The following is a 16,182-nucleotide window of genomic DNA, read 5'->3' as shown; positions in this document are numbered from 1 at the left end:
TCCAGAGAGTGATTCCCAGCTCATACAGAAAATGGGTTTTAACGGGGACAGCTGCTCTGTAGGGCCCTAAAATGGTTAGAGTGAGAAGAGCTGTGATCTGAATGCAATAAGACAATTTATCAGCTGGTCCGGTGATAACAGACAACTGTTACAGTACAGGTTTGAACTGAGATGTGTAACACTAATGATTTTGATACAGCTTAAGTCGATCTAACGCTATTTCGCTCATGAAATCTTGATTCTACTCAGAATTGTTGCCCACAATGCATCTAAAAAAAGTTCACAGAATACATTAAATTGCTATTAGAAACAAGCTGTGACTGGAGTCTTTAAAAACAGGTTTATTTCCAAGCTCATGCTTGAATATGTTTTTTCTAAAATTGAAATCATCCATGGAAATACAAATACCCTGATCATATTTAACACATTACAAATATTGATTTCCACCTATTGCCAAAACAAGCAGGCAACTAGAAACTTGTAAACTTTTCATCTGAGCTTCTTGTACCAAAAACGTTTGAACAAAACTCAACTGTATATTTCAAATTTGGCGCATTTGAAACTTTTGTGAAGTGGAAACTCAACTGTCATTTCAACAATACACTTGTAGATTAAATCATTTGTGTATGTACCTACACATTCTGCATTTTATTTTTGAAAATTCTGGTTGAATAAACCTGTAAAAGGTGTGATTGACAAATCACCTCTTTCCCTTTTGTCAATTGACTGGTCGACTACTTTCATCTTTTTAATTTTCTTTAGGACTGGATATCATGAGTGATTAGGACTATACCATTATGCCAGTAATATGTTCCTTTCTTTTTGTTAAATTAATTTCATGTATGTATGTAATGTATAATTTTGATATTGATTCAGTCATGTTTTGCTATGTTTCTGTTTATATTTTTAAAATTATTAAATCATTGTGAAAAAAAAAAAACACACAAGAAATGGGATAAATTAGACATCTAATTAAAAATCATGAAAATCAGCCTCAGAACCAGAAAAATATGAACACGATAGAACAAACACCCTTTTGAATTGGATAAGGTGTGATGTGCAGACAGCATGTACCAAAGTCTACCTGAAATGGTTTGGGCTTGAGACAGCTCTTTGGTCCAGACCTCTGCTTCCACCGTGACCTACTGACGTTCAGCTGGAGAGGAACGGCTCACCACTTCTCCTCCAAATTCATTTTCTACACAAAGGGAGGAAGAAAACGGGGGAACATACATCATTAAAATCATTTCCAGAACAATCATATTCACACACAGCCATGACAGGATCTGAATTCTCCTCCTCTCCTTTGACTCCAGGCTCATGAATAGTCATATAGCATCAGCTATGCAGCACACAGCAAAGCGAACGATGATTTCCGCCGTAACGACGGCCGCTTGTCGTGTGTGATAGGCTTGGCAACATGGGGTAATTAGCTAGATCTATCATCTGCAGCAGGAAGTAGGGACAAATATAGCTAATGATCCGTGCCTGCCTCCATGATTTCTCTCCTCAGCTCTCCATCCTTCGCTGAGCCGGAGGAGCCGAGAAAAAGGAGGGAGAGAGTCGGAAAGTGGCAGAGGAGTGAGTAAGGGGGTCGAAGTCCCACTCCGTCAAAAAAAATAAATAACCTGAGACACGGAAAAGAGATAAAGACAGAAGGGATGGAGGAGTGAGGGAGCGTGTGCACTAAAACACTGCCTGTGCACGCTTGCCTGTCATTGTTTTTCTCCATCCGGTGCTGCTAATTTAGAGAGCGTATGGGAGCGAACAGATGAGGTGTTGATAGTGTATAGGGACCATCACAAAGAATGAAGGCCCCCATAGGGAGCACACCAGACAGCCCATAACACACACACACACACACACACACACACACACACACACACACACACACACACCGCAGTCATTCCCTACCTATCTCAGAGCAGCTTCAATCAAAACAATAGCTGTTCCCTCGGGACAAACACAACCATAGGCACACAGTGAGTGCTCAATGTGCCTGGTGTGTGTTATGTAAAAGGAGCGGTGGTGCTTCCGTGCATAAGCGGACTTTACTTTGAACCAGCGGGGGTCCCTTTTCTACTCTTAATTTCACGCATACGCAAAACACACACACGTCCGCTTTCACTTTTTTTTCTTTGGTATACTTCCTTTGTAGTGTGAATAAATACGCAGGGAAACAGTGTGAGTAGGTTGTAAGGGGATAGCGTAAACAACTTTGAAAATGGTTATTAACGGGAAACCCTAATGACAAAACAATGGGACAATCATACAGTATTTTCATTTTATGACCACGGCCCGGTCTTTTCTTTTATGAAAACTGCATCAAAGGCTGGTTTGTATCAGAGTGCAGCCACTGGGGCACCTTAAACGCATTTTCTTCCAGAAAGTATTGGAATAAATCAAATTCAAAGTGAATTTGGTCATTGGTGGCTGCTACCCTGTGTATGTAAAAATGTATAACTTCATATAAAATAGTGGCTCGGAAGGTAAAAGGAACACTTTCTAGATGTCTTTACTGAATTTGACGAAATACAACGAGGGTGGTCTGAATGATGTCACATGATTTTATGTCCTTCTACCTCTTAAGGTGCCAGAGACCCCTAAGCGCAAACACACACACACACACACACACACACACACACACACACCGCTGGCCGCTTGGTCTTTATAATCAGAGTGTAAGTGATGGGTCTGTCCTCTGATGAAGGTCTTCATGTGGAGGCTGATGACAAATCACAGCTCTCTGACTCTTCATCAGGACACAGCCCACATTCCCTTGTATGTGTGTCTATGTCTGTGTGTGCGTCAGGAAGAAAAAAAAAGAGGGGAGGTGAGAAACGCAGGAAAGAGTGAGAGAAAGACAAATGGAAAAAGACAAATGGCAAGAGTGTAACCAGACAACAGAAAAATATTCAACAACAGTCATTACAAGAAGGCTTTGTAAGTGTGTGTGTTTATGGTATTTCAGTTATGCAGTGGATCTACTGTGATGTACCCGTCTGCAAGTTTCAGCACCAAGGACAGTGACAGACCTTACAATTTACAGTGGCATTAAAGCTTGGCATTGAAAACAAAACAAAAAAGGAAAAATTAGCATTGAAACTCATGTTGGAAAAAGTTGTGTTGCTACTGAAAAAACATTGACTGAAAATAAAAACAGCCAAGAATGTAAGATTAACATTTAAAAATGTTAATCTTACAATGGTAGTATTTTATTCAAATTTGATACTCTTGTGTTTTTTTAATGTCAGTGTTCAGATTTCTCTTCACGTCTCTCTTTTTTCCATTTTTTTTTTATTTATTTTTTTAACACCACAGGTTTTTCAGTTTCAGTTTTCTGCCACTGTTTTGGCATTTAGGGAGGAGCGGTTTAAGGGGGAGGAGCAAGGACCACGGTATTTACACAAAGTTTGCATTAAATTTGCATACTAAGGAAGAGCATCAGTCTTCCTGAACCTGAAGACTGCTCAGAAGCCAGACATGGCTGTGAGTGATGGTCTTACACAATCACATATACACATTTATAGACACATATGTGCACAGACTATCCTTAAACTACGATCAAGGACTATTAGACTTCCTCTCAAACCAGAATCCTACACGTGTGAATTTGTTTGTGTGTGTGTGTGTGTGTGTGCGTGTGTGTGTGCGTGTGTGTGTGTGGAGGGGTTACTCAGTCTATTCCTTGAAGTAAATGAGGGGACTATGCCTGCCCTTTTCAGTACTCCTACCTATCTAAGCCAAGGTATACACTGTAAATAGCACAGAAAGACTGGTTGCTCCGGCGCGCGCGCGCACACACACACACACACACACACACACACACACTAATGAAACCCTATTGTATGGTTATACACTGCAGTATGGGAAGTGGGCTGTGAGTTCCGCTAACATTTTCTATGACACATCCTACACATGATAGGCATTTCACACAAACACACACATATAGAAAAAGAAAATCACACCCATCGTATACAGACACAAACACACACACACACACACACACACACACACACACACACACACACACACACACACACACACACACACACACGGCACATGAGGACAAGGGGGCACACACAAATGAGCACATATTACAAGAGCGACACATGCTTTATTCATGGGATGTGTATGCACACACACACACACACACACACACACACACACACAACAATCTCTTTCTCCCAGGCTCTGAGAGTGACTGGGGCTGCCTGACCTACATTCTAGCAGATATGTATACAGGCAGAGAGGAGATGAAATCTTTCTCCCTATTGCTCTCCCACTCTCTGTTCCATATCCTGTGTTCTTTTCAGTGCCTGTCCATTGCCTCTTGCGCGCGCGCGCGCACACACACACACACACACACACACACACACACACACACACACACACACACACACACACACACACACACACACTTGCTGAGGTGAAGAAGCCGCTATGATTTCTTAGCTTGAATGTCCTCATGCTGCAGGTGAAATAAGAATTGTCAGAGTATAACGACATGGATCCCAGACTTAGGTGACAATAGGGTCGTTGTTTGCTCTTTATTACTCTGTTGCATATGAAAACTCTTTACATGTATAAATACGATATTTAAATCCTCAAACAAGTAATGCATGTCACGCAAAAAAAAATTTCGAAACAAAAAAACAAGAGTTTAAAAGAGAGAAGGTGAGAAAGGGGAGTGATGGTGTGACAGTAGGAAATAACTTGGGGATGAGAACTGAAATTAATGCGTGCCTAACTACAAATATGTATTTATTGGAGATGGGTTCAGCTTGATAATGAAGCCAGCTGGCACATTCTCTCTTTTACTATTCACACTGCTCTGTTGAAATCAATGGCTCCCCTGGACAGCAATGATAAAAGACAACAGCACGCGTATTATTTCTAACTTAGAGGCACCATTTTGAGCCCAAACCCTTATGTCTGCTAATATAGTGGGGGTGGTCTTTATTTGTTCAGCTGTGCAGAGGGCAGATTCACGGCCATGATTTATATTTACTTTTCAAACAAATTTTGTAGTTGTTGTTGTCATTATTTTAGGCAGCAGTCCATTCAGCGTGTCTGTGCAGGAGCTCTCCCCGAGTCCAGACAGCACAGAGGTTAGTAATTCAAAAAGGTTCTCAGTATAAAAAAGAGCTGATCCACTATATCCCTTAACTAAACCACCAAAACCCTCTAAATCCCAGCGAGGCATTACACTGACCACACTGTCAAAACAGTGATAGAGCACAAACCAGCCAAATAAATCCTCTGACCCCGAAAGTAGACAACCTCGATATTACAGGATGTTTTTTTTCCAGCCTTTTAGCAAGGCTCCAGAGGTGGTCAGCATTTATTCTGTAGCATGTATTTAATAACCTGTTTGACTAAGTGGTACTTTTTGGAGTAGTTGTAATGATTCTTACAGAAGGATGATTACATTTCTCACGTTCAGATAGACTGATTGTGTTGCTGTTTTATTCATTACATCCATGCACATTCAGTTAAAAGGCACATCCCCGCTGCTGCTCTGTTTTGCTGCTGCAGCCACACCTCCTCATTAACTGCTTCACGGCAGAATAATGGCTTGAGCTACAGCCAGAGGTTCAGACATAGACAAAAAAAAAAACTTATTTTTCTTCGGATGGAAATGCCCTTCAAACAGAGCTTAAATGTCGAGTTGTAAGTAGATCAAAACAGAGTTACTCAGGGTGTTTACATCAGCAGCCAGTTGGTTGATTTAGTTTGAATTTTGTCATTGTGATTGCTCAAGCTAAAAGTAACAAACCAGGAACAGTGCTGAATTCTTGAATTCTTTTTTTTCTGCTTCAATTTGCATTTTGGCCAAACCTGTTACAACTTATTGCAACTTCTGTTTTCATCATTTGATGCACACTGCCCCCCCCCCCCCCAAAAAAAAAGAAAACATGTTTCTTATACACAATAAAGAAAAAGGAGGAACTGACACCTCAAATACTTTTTTCTGAGTATCACAAAACCCAAAACGAAAGCAACATTTGATTAATTGATTCGGTCCGATAAGATTTGGAAGATTCAGAAGAGCCGTATTTTATTTCATCCCATTCATGTGTGTAAGGAGACAGGATTTCAGTCAGCTTGGCCTGTAGAAGTCTTGGCTATGCATTAACTAATGGTGTGTTCAGACCAAAAGCAAAGTGAATTATTTCAATGCAACGATGCGAAAGTCCGCGAATTCGTGCTGAGCGATGCAAAAGGATGAAAATTTGCATCCGTGCAAGTTTTAAATATTTAACTTGAGCGTCCGTCCTCGCCCGAGTAACCCGAGGTGAAAATTGTCTTCGGGGTTTGGTGTGAACACAATAAGACAACTTGACCTAAGAAGGACCCTGATACACAAGCACGATGTGCCCAAAAAACACGGGAGCGTGAAAAAGCCTACAGAAATATAGCGCACCTATGCACCAGTGAGCAACCTGCATAAGAATGAACACATTATCCAGTTCCCCCGAATACATCCATGGAACGAACTGGCAAGATGTGGACGCATGAGAGCCGAGAGCCTCTGATTGGCTGGAAATTAAAGCAGCGTGCTTCACTGTCGTGAAAAATGGAATAACAAAATAAAAACGGTCAAAACAAAAATGTCTATTTGTACTTCAAATATGTAATAATATATATGAGATATTTACCACCAGTAAATAGTAACAGCCTATAAAATAGTTAAGGTAAAAGTACATCTGCTTGAGAATTTATATCGTGCTAAACTATAGCATGATTTAAGAGCTCAGAGAAAACACACTCCTAAAAATGGAGCGAATGGACTGAGCTGGCCCGTTTCCATTTCATCGCACTACTATAACCACTTTCGACTGTCATCCATCCATCCTTTTTTTTTTTTTGTCTACCCACTAATCTTATTCAAGGCTGCAGGGCTGGAGCCAGCTCACACTGGGCACATAAGCAGACAAACACAAAGTGAACCACAAAGTCACTATTATCAAATCAACAAATATATTTTAACTTTTGGGTCCTCTCTTGTTACACCAGCTTAAAAACAAAACAAAAACAGAATCTCTTCCTGAAAATATCTTTGGACACAGCAGTGTTGTCTGAGACACTGAGGTTCAGGGGTGAGAGAAGCTGTCGGGTAGTGAAGTGGACTGGCTCTTTATGACTTTCCTGCTCTTATCAAAGAGGAAAAGTGAGCCAAGGTAAAAGCAGTTTTCTGACCCACTTTTCTCTTCAAGGACATGAGAGATGGAACTGACCGTGTGCGTGACCTGCTGGGCTTCACTCAGCTCACAAACATAAACACAAACACACACACAGCTGCATGGCGTCCGGGGCAAGCAGTCTGGATGAGCCGACTCAAGAAGGGAAAAAATAAATAAATATATCAAAAGCACACGGGAGCACATGCAGTGCACTCATTATTAGCTTAGGACAGGCGCGCACGCACGCACGCGCACACACACACACACACACACACACACACACACAGCTAAAAGCGCACTCCCCTATCCTCTTTCTCAAGGGAGGTGCCTCCTCTATAAGGGCAGAGAGTGGGGGAAATAACATCGGGCGGCGAACAGCCGCCGCAATTACCCACAGTGGGGTAATCACCAGCACAATGCACTATGGGTTGGCTGCCTGGGAGAGAGAGTGAAATACTCAGGTGAGGAAATAAGCCAGACTGCAATCAGCCCAGCAGGAAGAGGAAGCGAGAGAGCGAGAGAGACAGAGAGAGAGAGAGAGAGAGACAGAGAGAGCGATGCAGGGAAAGAGAGAGAGAGAGGAGAGCAAAGTGCCATTCCTTTAATTTCCAAGGGAGAGCCAAGGCCTTAATTACTTGATGAGTCTCCTTCTCTCTCTTTCTCTCCTCTCTGCTCTGTGGTTGTAAAAAGGTGTGTGTGTGCGTGTGTGTGTGTGTGTGTGTGTGTGTGTGTGTGTGTGTGTGTGTGTGTGTGTGTGTGTGTGTGTGAGAGACAGACAGGGAGACTGAGTGTGTATATGCGGCCCATTATCAGACTGGGAAGACTCCAATCACCTCTCAGCACAGATAGCAAGTGAAGAGAACAACATTGCAGGGAAGGAAAGCGAGAGAGAGAGAGAGAGAGAGAGAGAGAGAGAGAGGGAGAGAGAGAGAGAGAGAGAGAGAGGTGATTTACGCCTTTAGAAGTGTTAACACCATCTCTCATCCCCAGCAGCTATAGAACACCAAGGTCGAGGAGTAAGGCATCCAAGACTTGAAATAGCCACAGGAAGACACAGGGCTGTACGGCACCTCCGCCTATAGAAAATGACACTATTCACGCTCGCTGTTATTTACGATGCCACAAGGAACGTTCAGGACTCTTTCTAAACTGTTTTAGGGACCTGCAGGGACAATGTTTTGATGTGAATGGCAATTAAAGAGAGTGAAGATGAAAAAATAGTTGTGTCAAAACGAGGGCTCTGTACCAAACTTTGATACTTTTTTTTTGGTGTCATTTTGGTACGAAATTCCGATGCCTTCGCTGCATCCACACCATCACCTTTTCCTTTTACAAAGCATCATTTTTGCTCTGTTTACACAGCAGTAAATCTCACCGGTGTCAGTGAACCACTACAGTGTTGCCATTATTGATAACGACAACTATGTAGCTTACATCTTACATTAAAACAGCTCATTTAATTCTGTTCAAACTAATTTTTGGCCGCACAAAGGGTGCGAGCCGCGTACGCTGCAGTGCGGGAGGCTTCCCTCTGTGCAGCAAGCATCTACTGATGGCATGTGAGCCGTTTACTAGACGTCGGTAAATTGTTAGCCCGGCTCTGCCAGAGTGTTGGACCCCGTTTACATTTTTCTGTGCTGTGATTATCGTCTGGAAGGGCTGTTCACGTTAATGTTTGCTCAGCCACTCTGAAGGGCAGACCAATCAGAGTCTCAGACCGTTTCAGTGCATACAAATGATCTAAAGGCTGCTCCAATAGTTTTAAAATTCACTTGAGGTCATCGCCCAGTAGGATGCAACGACTGCAGAAGATTTCCTATAGAGCGCGCCCAGACACATGTATTCACACAGTGGCCTTGGGTCTGGCAACATCACGGTATTAAATTGTAGTGTCAAGCAGTACCTTGCGTGAGAGACGTTTAGGGGACATCAGTTAATTGTACCGCAAGTAACCTTCTAAAATCCATGAAAACTAAACATTTGTGCTGTCATGTGTAATATAATAAAAACTTTTTGAGTGACACCCCGTCAAAGTCCTGATGTTTGTCCTGATGGACAAACTGCATACTGGCATCACTGTTAACAACCTAAACCATGTCTTTGGCCTCTCTATGCTGCAATTTTTATTTCTTGTAATCCGCCAACATACATGCTGTTATTGGGCTTCAATTCAGATGGGATGAAACGCTATCAAACCCCGCACCTACTGGCAAAGCTACAAAAGAATTAAACAGGCTCGACACTGTCTGTGGGTAGCAGTCTGACCTGTTCATGGCAACTTCCCAAGTCCATCTCATGTTTAATGTTTTCTTCAGCTATCAATTTTAAGAAGCAGTTTCTTAATAATGTTTGTCCTTGTGTCTTGGGCATAATGATTGCTTAATGTTAAAAATGTGATGCATTTCATCAAAACACAAAACATTTACTCTACAACTGACGACACTGATCAATCATGACATCCCCGAATGCTGCACTTGTCCCCAGAAATTTCAATATAAGCAGATTTGACTGTTTTGCAGGCAAATTATATTAGATTCTGGGACTTTGGTTGGTGAACTGATACCCCTGCATGTGGCTGTCTGTGAAAGGCTGAAGGCTTATTTACAAAGAAAACATACATGATCTTTCCTATAGATGTAGTTTGCGAGATCTAAGCAGTAAAATGGGTAGCGAGGCATCCTTGAAGGTTAGCTGTCTTTTATCACTTCAGAAGGGAGAGTTTAACCCAAAGCTGCGCTAAACTGACACCGTGTTGGAGAGCTTTGCCCTCGCTAATGAAATAGCTCCTTTTGTGTTGCTGATGGCATTTTCCATCATTTAGTCATTGTGGTGTTGTCATTCTCGTTAGTCATATCAAATCTCCCTTATGAACCGATAAGGACACGGAGGTGCATGTGTGTACAAAATGTGTGTGTGCCTGCGTTTGCCATTACTGATGACAGGTTGGTGGTTTGTGTGCATGTGCAGACATGCTGTATACAGTGTACAAACACCGGCACATTTTTATGTGTGTGTGTGTGTGTGTGTGTGTGTGTGTGTGTGTCTGATTGCACCCAGGTCTCAATGCACTGATGAGCTCTATTGTTCTCGTCTCGACTTTTTCTCCAGTTGTCTTTCCCAAAATCCTCCTCTTCCTATCTGTCTTTTTTCTCACACACACACACACACACACACACACACACACACACACACACACACACACACCTACCTTCTCTCCATCTTTCCTCTGCCCCCCCCCACCCCTTGCCTGACTGCCAGTGTCTACCCAGAATACCAATGATGCAGTCTGCAGATAGATGGATAGGGCTGTCTGTCACATGACCCTATATGTCCTGAGGCTTTACCCCAGGATGACAGCAGGCACAGCACACACGTGTGCGCGCGCGCACACACACACACACACACACACACACACACACACACACACACACACACACAAAGGCACCCCCAGCATGGCATGGTGTATCTCAGCATAGGCACCGAAGCATGGCAGTCAGGCAAATACACACACACACATATATATATATATATACACACACACACACACACACACACACACACACACACAAAGCATTCATATTCAGAGGTATACACACACTAGGCAAGCTAATGGGCATACACACACACACACACACTGAATCACCGCAGGGGAGCGAGCCAGAGAGAGAAAGAAGGAGAGCGAGAGAGAACACCCCGCCACTGTACACACATGCCATCTCTCTCTCTTACTCTCTCTCCGTCACACACACACACACACACACACACACACACACACACAGTCCTGAAGGCAAGATAGAAAAACACTAAATATATCCCCAATTCCATCCATCTCAAACACACACACACACACACACACACACACACACACACATATCTTCCTGTGGGAAGGCACCCCACCCTTGTTTCTCACACAAACACATTCGTCACTGACAAGGCTCTACACAGTCACTGGGTATCCTGTGGCACCAAAAATAACAGCCTAATAGAAAGGGATAGAAAACGTCCCCTCACTCTCTACTCAAATAAGGTCTATATTTCCAGTGTGGGAGTCAAAGGCACTGGACAATATGAGACAGAATTTGTTTTGATTTGAATGAATCACACGGTAATTCAAAACAGCTCCCCGAAAGCCAGAAAGTATTCTCAGAGGTTTACTCACACACTGGTAGGTAGTGCCCTCTTAACTACCTAAAGCCTTGTCTGCAAGGTTGAGCTGGTAATTCAGAGGTCGCTGCAAATACTTTACAAACAGCCTATTTCCATGGAATGAAATTGAACCCCCCCCATTTAAGAATTATTATTATTTTTTTTTAATCATGATTTAGTAATTTTTTTAGCTACTTCTGTTGATGATATTAATTTTTTTTAAGTTTGTATTCATTTGACTATGCAATATCAGAAATCTTAAGTTGGATGCAAAGGCTCTGCTAATAGTAACTGTCTAAGCCTGCCATCCTTAACTAGTTATCGTTCTTCTCAAACCTGTACACGTACATGCTAAACATCGCGTCACTACAGCCATAGTGTCATCAACAGGTTTTGTTTAGTCCAGCCTCGGGTGTTTGTTGTCTGTCATTCTTCTCCTAAGTCACTGTCAGGACACATAACAACACAACACTTTATGTTATTACTTTTCTTTTGAGGTAGAGTAAAACATGCTTTTCTGCAACAACAACAAAAAAATACCATGAACAAAATAAATAAATAGTAAATGTGAACATTACAAGTTTGAATAGCATTTTAATTGGCAAAGCTATGATTCAAATAAGAAACTTTCTGAGTAAAAAAAATTCTACAAAGCTGACTGCACATTTTTTGATAGGTTTGATAATCTGCCAAACTGGTTAAAACACACAAACACCCAAAGAAAACGATTTACTAAAAGCCAGAATTAATAATGGTTTTAAATTTGGTATGTTCTGCACATTGTGCTTGTTTTGTAAAAAGGTGGATGTATTACAATAGCAAGGTTCTTAAACATATACTGACCAGAGACTATTGTGTTTTTACAATAAAAGACATATCTCACAGTGGACCATTTTCATAACCACGTGTCACAGTCGGAAAAGAATCCCATTTAGTTGGTTGAGTTTTAGGGTGCTGGTATTGAGCGTGCTGGGCTCACTCAGACTGTTATGCCTCACTATATTGGGATATTTCGGGAGAGCATTATCATTATAAGTGTTATGAGGAACAACTGCATTTCATTCTACTATTGAAAGTCAAAATGTCCACTGTAAGGGCCTGTAGACTGTGGAGCAAAAGGGAATTGTTCTTATTTTGTCATAATGTGATGTGTTGTTTACAGCTACTCGCATCGAAGAGACTTTAAAATCACTTTAAATGAACATAATATCTTCAACATTTTCAAAGTGCCACGCAGTAATATGGAAATCCGTTTGTTCCAACAGTCAAGTCCTTACCTCCAAGAGACAATCCTCAAATCAAGTGGAAATAAGGGTTTAAAATTTTACATTTACAAGGACATATAAAACGTCAGCTGCACGACACCTGTTTGTGTACAACAGAGATGATGTTCGCTGGCTCTGTATTTGGTCGATAAATAAGTGAGCACGGCATCCATAAAGCAGCATTTTATTTGGACATTTATTTATCCCACTTAAGAGAATATAGTGACTGAACCTTGATAAGTGTCATTGATAAACATCCACCAAATATTACAAAAGAAGCAGGCGCTTAATGTGCCACTCGTAAATGAATTTGATGCTGCAATCCTGCCACAGTTGTACCAGTGACAGCGAGTCACAAGCTCATTTCAGTAATTATCTGCTTGGCACTCGGTGTGCCAAGCACACATGCCCACACTGAAATACAAGCTGAAAAAACAATCATCTGCAAACACAAACTGTGTGTACATGTAAACGTACATGCAGAGATACAATGTATGAATGGCTGTGTGTATGTATCTCTGCTGTTTGTGAGTGTTGAGATCTTCCAACTCATTCCTTTCTTTCCTTCGTACTTCTCATAACACCTGTTGTGAAATATGTACGTGTGCATTTCTGGATTCTTGTCAGAAAACTTGTTATGTTGATATCACACTGCGTATTGCAGCTACATCAAGGTGACAGATTGAGAAAAGGTGGGATGTTTTTATGCAAATAGCTGTGAGAATGAAGTTTGAATAGAGCTGAAACAAGGAAAACACTCCGTCTGGCTGCACAGGTATGTACTGAATGTTGAGTGAGTGAGGTAGGTTTTCTTTCTGAATGTGCCTGTGAATGTGTGTACATGTACAACTGCATGTATTCGCGTGTGTGTGTGTGTGTGTGTGTGTGTGTGTGTGTGTGTGTGTGTGTGTGTGTGTGTGTGTGTGTGTGTGTGTGTGTGTGTGTGTGTGTGTGTGTGTGTGTGTGTGGTGGGGGGTGCACATGTGCATGTGTGAGTGGGCTCAGGTGGATTATGAACTCGGCAGATGGACATTTGGAGCAGCTTTGCACCCTGCAGCAAAACACACACACACACACACACACACACACACACACACACACACACACACACACACACACACACACACACACGCACATTCACACTCCCACACATGGCTGTAACATTAACCTTGTGTAACTCGAGCTGAGAGAAAGCCATAAAAAACATCCTCAGCACCTCAAATCACATATCGACATATGATCCGATATTTCAAATGTCCAAACACGGGGTAAGTCAAAACGACCATAATAGTCTAACATTTCGTCTGTGTCCTGAAAATACCTCCACAGGCTCACACTTTTCCTTTCAAATGCTGCTCTGGAAGTATTATATGATACTCTTCAGTATTGGCTATGCTTTATTTATTTTCGAAAGATAATGTGAACCTTTTCTACATCGTCGTTTTACTTTATTTTGACGAGCTCTGCACATCTGTGAAATGTGTCATCGTTCCAGCAATATAAATGTCTGCTTGCATTTTAGTGGTTAAATACAGCTTGTTGATAATGTTGCTGATTTGGAAGGCTCACTCCTCTGTTGCTATCGGTGTAGAGCGTCAGCTGAAGGCTTTAAATGTACAAAATGATAAAAGTGAATATGATAAATAAATGTAAACATGACATGCTGGGGTCAGCTAAATTAGAAGTCGATTGTTAATTTATGATGCAGATCATTAAAATACGTATTGCAAAACTATTATTCAGCGTACAGTATATGTGTCCATAATATTATCAGACAAAAGGTAAAGTAAATATCACGTCTCCCTTTGTAGAAGCCTAGGGTTTCGTATTGAGGCCCATTTGGCAATAAGTTCTGCCACAATGTCCTTCAGAGGAGAGGAGAGGAGAGGAGAGGAGAGTGACCCCTTCTACATATTCCCGCACCTAATTCAGAGCGAGACGCTTTCCTTCTTGTTTTCCAACCACCACAGGATGACGTTCGTCGCTCAGCCTGCTAATGCTGTGCACGTTTGCCTTCTTTCACCTCTTTGCGCCAGTGTTTGCTACAAGTCTCTCCCTTCATAGGCTTGTCTTTCCATCCCAGCTGGGGGATGGAGGGATGGAGGGATGGAGGGATGAAGGGCTGGCGGGGGGGGATGTAGACGGAGGCTGTGTGGAGCTGCTCTCTCCCTGAGGAGTCTCTTCTGCCAGCCCAGTGCCACAGATCAACAGTCAGCCAGCCAGCCGTGCACTGACCTCATCCCTCTCCCTCTCTCTCTCCCTCTATTTCTGTCTCCTTCTATCTCGCTTTCCCTCTCTGCCAGAGGCACTTGCTGTCCCCATGTCTCCTTCCTACGCCAACTGCCTGTCCTGCTACCAACGGTGCATGTCTGTCTGGCAACCTCTCTGCCTTGCCTTCCTGTCTGCTGTTCTGCATGCCTGTCTCTCCACCGGTCGGTCTCTCTATCTGTTATTTCTCCAGTCCTCCTGTCTGTCTGCTTTTGTTGCCTGTGTCTCTGTCTGTGTGCATGGGTCCCTGCCTGTCCATCTGCCTGTCTGCCTGCCAGCCACTCTCTCTAGCCAGTACCTCTCTACCGGAAAGCAGCCAGGCTGTCAGTCGCTCTGCCAATCTGCCTGACTATCTGCCTGTCTATTCGTCATCTGCTTGTGTCTCCATTTGTTTGCCGGCTCGTCTGTCTGCCCATTTACCTGTCTGCCTGCCCATCTGTCCGATATCTGTTTATTTTCCTGTCTTACTGTATGTCCGTCTGTACCGAGGTGCAATGCAAAATAGCAAACATAAACCCTTAACCCTCTATAGCAGAAAAACAATACTGACAAGACAGGAAAAAGGATTGGGGTTGTCCGGGAGCCTAAATCTCACCTCTTTAGATTTTTCGGTCATTATGTTTGCACTGTCAACCAACACTTTGAAACCCTATATTAGCAAAATGCTCGATGCAAGTGGGCTAACAACATCGGTAAATGGTGTTTATATTTGATTGTGAGGCCACCACCAAAATGCTTCTGCAAAACTTTATCAGTGTTTTTCTGTATTAATCTTGTAATGGTATAATGAATATACTGTCCTGCCATTCCACACCGAGATGCAGCTTTTCTGGGACCAAAAGCTCTCCTGTACATTTCAGAGAATGATGCACCGCAATTTGAGAGGGTTTCTTACTTGGCAGACAATGACTTTTCATTCACTGTGTTTCCCAACAACATGCCCGGAGCTCTCCCCTGTCCTCAGACGCTTAGTCATCAAGCCTACTTCCTGCTAACAGTTGTCCTATTTCATTCACAGCTCTTTGTGGATTTAAGAAGATGTTTGCTGAATTGAAAAAAACGGCTCTCCTATCTTTTTCTCAGCATCCTTCCTGTCTCTCTGGCTCCTCTATGTCCTCTCCTATTCTTGTCTCAACAGGAGAGAGACAGAGAGCGTTTGACTGGCTCCTCTCAACCAAAGGCTGCACTGCGCGCTCCCTTGGCAGTCAAGGACAACTCTAATAGAGGTAGAACAAAAGAAGAGTGGAGAGGCAGAGGGGGAAAAGAGAAACCAATGAAGAGAAACAACTATGCTGTGGTGCAAGGGTCTTTGAAAT

General features: G+C 42.5%; 1 protein-coding gene across 5 annotated transcripts in view; it reads right to left on the bottom strand.

The window, feature by feature from the left end:
- The window catches only part of myt1lb (myelin transcription factor 1-like, b), a 99,332-nt gene that overhangs the window by 66,657 nt on the left and 16,493 nt on the right, over positions 1–16,182 (bottom strand). For all 5 annotated transcript variants that reach the window (XR_011178851.1, XM_069160887.1, XM_069160886.1 and 2 more), the window contains exon 2: positions 1,085–1,198. The gene's annotated coding sequence lies outside the window, so the exon portion shown is untranslated. The remainder of the gene's footprint in view (positions 1–1,084; positions 1,199–16,182) is intronic.

This window comes from Embiotoca jacksoni, unplaced genomic scaffold, assembly GCF_022577435.1.
Source record: "Embiotoca jacksoni isolate LCO1_2020_lvr unplaced genomic scaffold, fEmbJac1.0.p SCAF_27, whole genome shotgun sequence".
Lineage (NCBI taxonomy): Eukaryota > Metazoa > Chordata > Actinopteri > Embiotocidae > Embiotoca > Embiotoca jacksoni.
Note: the sequence above shows the minus strand (reverse complement) of the source record. Positions and strands in the feature narration are given on the sequence as shown.